We start from the raw sequence: 6,746 nt of genomic DNA on the forward strand, positions 1-6,746 counted from the left end.
GTGTGTTTGTATGTATGTACGTGTGTGTATGTGTGTGTGTGTGTGTATGTGTATACATATGTATGTGTGTGTATGTGTGTGTGTGTGTGTGTTTGTGTATGTAAGTGTGTGTGTGTATGTGTGTATGTGTGTGTGTGTGTGTGTATTTATGTGGGTTTGTATGAGTGTGTATGTGTTTGTGTACATGTGTGTGTGTGTGCGTGTGTGTGTATGTGGGCTTGTGTGTGTGCATGTGTGAAGATTCTGACCTTGTACTGAGCTACTTCTTGTAGCAGCACCGTTTTCTAGTGTCGTTAGTTGGGCTGTTTCCCTTTTATGTGCTGTGCTTGGGTACAAAAAGGAAAAGGAGCGAGGGTAATTAATAAACACCACCGGTAATTTCGAATTCTTGAAAATTTTATAATTTCATTTTTAGTATTTTCCCGTCTGACTGTCTCCGGATGGCCCTCGTTAGAATCCCAGACTACGCGTTCTTAAACCAGGGTCCTTTTATGAAGTTTTCAAGGCTTTCAACCCAACTCATATATCGGAGATGGACGTTAACTTTTGAGTCCTTCGCCTTTAAGATTAACCTATTAGTGTTGATAGGAGCGTTAAAGCCATACACTTACTCACCCTGTCTGTTTTGCCAATTCTCCAAAAGCTTCACAAGAAGCCTTTATGGTGTCGATGTGCTTCTCTTTCCTCAAATCAAATAAGAAGCAAACGACTGCGATGGAGTAAAAATACTTTTCAAATGAGTCACAAATTCAACATCCTGCAAAGCTGTTTGGTGGTACTTTCGCAGAAACGTATGATAACGGTCGAGTATTCTTCGGCTGAGTACACGAATCAGGACCAAGATAAAACGCACAGACTTACGAAAGAAAACAGGAGTAGAAGATATCTCCAAATTTTATTCTTCAATAAAAATGGAAATGGGTTGGTCACATCGGTAGAATGAAGAACAACGGGTGGAGAAAAGGGTGCACCACACAGGAATAGAGCTTGGGTCTCCTGTGTGCGACGGCGAAGCGCCTAACGACTACACCACAGTTCACAGAGGCCAGTTGCCATAATATTATAGCTGTATTATAGCCCTTGCCTAAAAACATCCAGAGGGTAAACATGAAGAAGGGAACTAAGCCGGTACCGCGAGCTGCTAGCTGCCTTGACAAACACACAGACGAGCGAGACTGCGAGGTCCAGGCACCCCCTTACTGACCACCGACTGCCATTGTGTACCTCCCGTAGTGGTGGGCAAAATCCGGATAACCTATCGGGACGACCGGATAATTGTCAATGAAACATTATCCGAATTCTCTTTTCTAACCCGTTTGCCGAAGTGGGTGCACCCATTTGTTGGAGTGGTTCTAACCTGTTTGTCGAAGTGGTTCTAACCCTTTTGCCAAAGTGGTTCATAACATATTATTTGCCGAAGAGGTGCACAAACATATTTTCCGAATTTTGTTAAAGCGACTCATTCATCGCCCAGCCCTAACCTCCAGGTCAAGTGATAGACGCGCGTTCTCTGGTCTCAGCTGGCGCACCCGAGTAATAATAAAGAGGGAGCTGGCTGCGATTTCCCGAAATTTGGTCCTTTATCTTTGCCTCGAGCTGAAACCCTCTATCTACGATAAATACAGAGCAGGTCATTTTGACAACGGAGAGCTTTTTATGGACAGGAAAGGAAGCTGCCTGCATAAACGGATCTACGTGTACTTGATTTACGGACGATAACAGTTCTAACACTTTACTCTCATTCCAACACAGAACGTCCAGCTGTTGGCCAAGTTTGTAACCAGCTGCGCTACATATAGCATTTTTCAGGAGCGCAGACACAAACAGAAGTAGAAGGAGCAACGCGAGAGCCGGTTTCAGCCTCAAGAAAACAGCTTTTCCACCAAACAGGTCTATTGTGAGTACCAATCTTTTTGAAGCTGTAACATTTTTATAACGATCGCCAGGAAAGCTAAGACCTAATGAAAGAGGATGGTTGGCGGGTGCTGTGGTGCGGTTTACTTCTTGTTTCCCATAAAACATCTATCGTTCGTATCTCTCCTTTTCTTTGTATGTGACTCTTTTGTATCACTCCTAATCTTTGGCGCTTATAATATGACGTATGTGTAACAAGTGTGGTAAAACTCTTACAAAACAAAACCCAATGATTCTGAAAGGCTAAGGTGTTGTACTGTCGCACTCGCATGCACGCACGCACGCACACATACATGCTCTATCTCTCTCTCTCTCTCTCTCTCTCTCTCTCTCTCTCTCTTGGGTGCACGCATACACAAGCGGAAACACGCAAACATGCACACAAACTCACACAAACACACACACACACACAAACAAGCACACACACACACACACACACGCGAACACGCAAACGCACAGACGCACACACACACATACGCACTCACACTCACAGACACAAATACAAATACACAAACGTACACACGCAAACGCGAAAACGTACACACACACACACACATGCACACACATACACACGCACACACACTCCCTCTCTCTCTCTCTCTCTCTCTCTCTCTCTCTCTCTCTCTCTCTCTCTCTCTCTCTCTCTCTGAGAGCTCTCTCTCCCTCTCTCTCAGGGTTCATGTTTGCTACCTTAGGAAAACATAAGTGCTCCCTGCTCTTCTCCCCAACTTCTGGTTCTCAAACAACGAAAGACCTTGATCAAACATTCGTTTCCCTTCCTCCTACTTTTACAATGTATGTCGCGCAGTTGAATCAGACACTCGTCCAGTTTTGAATATGTGAAGTTATATATAGTACCGTCTCAAAGCTTGTTTTTTTTTTTGGTCTTCTTTTTGATGGAATAAATACCACCTTATCTTGAAAAGAGTTCCAGGTATTTTCGATTGAAAGAGGTGTTCGATATTTTTCGGTAAATTCATATAGAAATGCATTTTTAAAAATGAACATGAAAGGTATGTCATGTGCCAAGATATAAATACGATAAGAATTACCCTACCGATTTCTCTAACTTCATTTATTTGACGTGCGTCGAATTTCATTTCGATACCACTCAGATAAGTGTATTAATTGATAAAAAATCATTTCATTTAAAAAGGTGGAATTGCCATAGAAAGTTTGTCACAAAAAATGATACTTTTAAGAAATGACCAATTCAAAATACAATGTTTCCTAGGTGCGCTTATGAAAGGTAAAATTTACGAAAAGAAAACACAAGCTATCGAACCGTTGAAACTCAAGGTTGAATAGGAGGTCCAACGAATCGGCACAGAAATATGCCACAATGTCAACCAAAATTTCCAGCGGTGAACTTGATAGAGAGAGAGAGAGAGAGAGAGAGAGAGAGAGAGAGAGAGAGAGAGAGAGAGGGAGGGACAGACAGACAGACAGACAGACAGAGAGATTGCCAACACTTTCAGCATACTAACGGAATAATCACGACCTTCCTTTAGTTTGCTTGTCCATGTCGGTTTCCTATAAATTTGTTCTTTAATACATAGATACATATTATGATTGATTTTTATGTCAACGTCAATTTTTGTGTTTTACTCAATTATTTATGATGGAATTGTTAAAATTTGACGTTTCTCGTACACGGGAGTCGATTTCTTCATACTGACAAACTTGACGTCCCCTTGGTTGAATTTTATTTGCTCGAAGTGTTGGTGAAATACTGTTAAGATGACCGCGTCATACACTTTTAATCTTTGCCACATATATGGTCTTATTGTGTTTCAAGCGTCGCAAAGCTCTTCATCAGCATCATCCAGTGTCAGATCTGCGACAGACATCGGCGATCATGGTTCTCCATTCATACTTTGCTCGGATGCTCTCAAAAAAGCTACGTTTCCCTGATCTTTCCCTGTTACCCATTTGTTTAGGTTCCCGAAGTATGTTGTTCCGGGCCTTCCCCTGCCTCGCTTGCCCTCAATTTTGCCAGTGAGAGCTAGATATTCAAGACCCTTAGGTCTGTTTAAGTGTCCCAAAAACGGCATTTGTCGTTTCCTGATTGTTTTTAACATTGAGCGTTCCACGTGTCATTCATCAAGCACTACCTCATTTGATTTCTTTTCCTTCCACGATACTCTTAGCAGTCTCCCGAGAAACCACATTTCTGTTGCTTCTTCTGTTTCACTGTCTTTAGTGGTTGTCCAGCATTCACAGCCATATAGAAGGGTTGACTAAACATAGCATTTCAGAACTTTCATTTTGTTGTTCATTGAGATTTTTCTATTTTTCAGGACTGGGTTCATTTTTATTGAAACTAGCCTTAGCCATTGTAATTCTCCGTCTTATTTCTGTGGAACATTTGGCATCAGATGTTATCATACATCCTAGATATTTAAACTGTTGGACTAGTTTGATCTTTTCACCTTTGCTAATGAGATTACAACTAGGCTTTGCTGATTTTTTGGATATTACCATGCATTCTGTTTTCTTTACATTCAACAATAATCCGTTACGTTCACTTTCTGTTACAACAGTATCTAGAAATAATTGAAGGTCCTTTTCTGAGCCTGCTATCAAAACTGTGTTATCTGCATACCTGATGCTATTAATCTTTTCTCCATTTACTTCGAGACCTGGGAATTCTTCTATGTTTCTAAGGATTGTTTCACTGTACATGTTAAAGAGGTCTGGTGACATAACACATCCCTGCCTCACTCCTCGCCTGATCTGCTTATATTCACTGTATTCTCCATTAATTCGAACAGCAGCGTTTTGGTCCCAGTACAAATTCCTGATAATTTTTAGATCTTTTCCGTTTATGTCTAGCTTTTCCAGTATTTTAAATAACTCATCATGTCTAACTTTATCGAACACCTTTGAATAATCTATGAAGCATAAATACAGATCTTTCTGTGCCTCAATACATCTTTCCATTAACATTTGTAAGGTGAATATAGCATTTCTGGTGCCTTTGTCAGGAACAAAGCCGAATTGTGTTTTAGATATCTCAGGTCTTACACTTTTTCTCAATCTTCCCATTTTTACTCGCAGCAGTATTTTGGTAAGATGACTCACAAGGCTAATTGTTCTATGCATATCACACTCAGTGTCACCTGGTGTTTTAGGTAAAGCTATAAAAAGTGACTTCATCATATCCTCTGGGATCTCACCGCTGTCATAAATAGCATTTAGGAACTTTGTTGTTATTTCAGTGCCTAGTTCTTCAAGCGCGATAATCACTTCAACTGGAATATTATCTGGCCCTATGGATTTTCCTTGTTTCGTTTTTCTAATCGCAGCCTGTACTTCTGCTTTCAGTATTGGTTGTCCATTTATTTCATTCTTTATTACCGATTTTTCTCCTCTATTATCTTTGAAAAGTTCCTCTATGTATTCTGACCATCTGTTTAAGAGATCCCCGTTGTCCATTAAAATATCTCCTCCTTTTGATCGTATGCATCCTGTATTTGAGATCCTTTTATCCCACTTACTTCTTTGATTTTGGAATGCATGTATTTGCTGTATAAAAAGCTCTTGCTAAAACTAAAAAAAACAAAAAAACCACACACACAAACAAAAACAAAACAAAAGCAAACAAACAAAAACAAACAAAAACAAACAAAAACACTCAAATGCTCCTATAATTTTGCTTTAATCAAGGTGCATACTTTCTCTGTGGGGGGTTGGTGGGTGCTCTGGTGTGGTTTGCTTCTTCTTTCCTATCAAACATCTATCGTCCATATCTTTCCTTCTTCTTTTTATGTGTGTTACTCTCTTGTAATACCTCTAATCTTCTGGCGCTCATATGACCTTATGCAGTTGCGAGCGCCATAAAACCTCTACTAAAACTAAACTACTTTCTCTTTCGACACGACAAAGACATTCTCCGGTTATACCTTTTCCACTTGTAAATCTGGACTATAGTTTGGTACGTCTACCTTGGACGTCCGCCGCTGTGACGGTCGTGCGCATTGCTACTCGAACCACTCCGTGACGACGTAATGAATCGGCTGCACAGACATCCATACAGTCAACCACTTCGTCGAGCCTTAAATTCTACGCAGGAAACAAAAAGCAACAGCAATATACGTAACAAAAAGTTTATTTCTGACCTTCAATGAGACGTTGTCGAAGGGGAGACTTATGGTGACGATTCGGCATAATAATAATTATGATTCGTCGTGTGTTTGTTTATCAGTCACGCGGTATTTACTCAAGTTTCTGGGAATAGCCACAGCTGCAGCTGGTTTTTCAGTTTGTTGTATAGTGTTTACTCAAACCTCAATTAAATAAGAGATCAACTGTGTATTCAGCTTTTAAATATGTTCTCATTATTGACTAAACACGCGTCAATATTCTCCGTCCCACCGATGATTAACCGTTCTGAGTATACCAGGTGAGTAAACGAGAGAGCCTCTTTCATTAAACAAAAAATGGGGATTTACGTTGCCGTGATCTTGAGCCCATCGATTTATGAATTACTTGCGTCTTCACCAGTGCTTGCTTACCCGTTTTATAACCGCCGCGACGCCCCCTTTTTCACCTTTATGGGGCTAACATTTTCGCTTACATAATAATATTATTATATCTATTTTAAAGTGGGGCATTGCATAATCCTCATCACCATCTGGGTGATCACCACAGAAATCACCAAAATTCGCTCACTAGAGGATGACTTTGATGTCTCCCGGGTTTGCAACTTCGCGTAATTTACCGGTCAGCGAACGAAATCTCAAGATTGCGCAGCGCGTTTTAACGATTGTATCATTGAGCGGCAGTCTGAGGACTGTGTTAAGATTATATATTTTAAAAATAATAACCCC

The 6,746-nt window shown here is 40.5% G+C and overlaps 1 protein-coding gene across 1 annotated transcript in view; it reads left to right on the forward strand.

The window, feature by feature from the left end:
* The first annotated feature begins 1,593 nt into the window (after window positions 1-1,593).
* The window catches only part of LOC101861596 (carbohydrate sulfotransferase 1), a 45,226-nt gene continuing 40,073 nt past the window's right edge, over window positions 1,594-6,746 (forward strand). The window contains exon 1 of the mRNA XM_013084989.2: window positions 1,594-1,897. The gene's annotated coding sequence lies outside the window, so the exon portion shown is untranslated. The remainder of the gene's footprint in view (window positions 1,898-6,746) is intronic.

The sequence above is a fragment of the Aplysia californica genome, unplaced genomic scaffold (assembly GCF_000002075.1).
Source record: "Aplysia californica isolate F4 #8 unplaced genomic scaffold, AplCal3.0 scaffold00333, whole genome shotgun sequence".
NCBI classification, from domain to species: Eukaryota; Metazoa; Mollusca; class Gastropoda; order Aplysiida; family Aplysiidae; genus Aplysia; species Aplysia californica.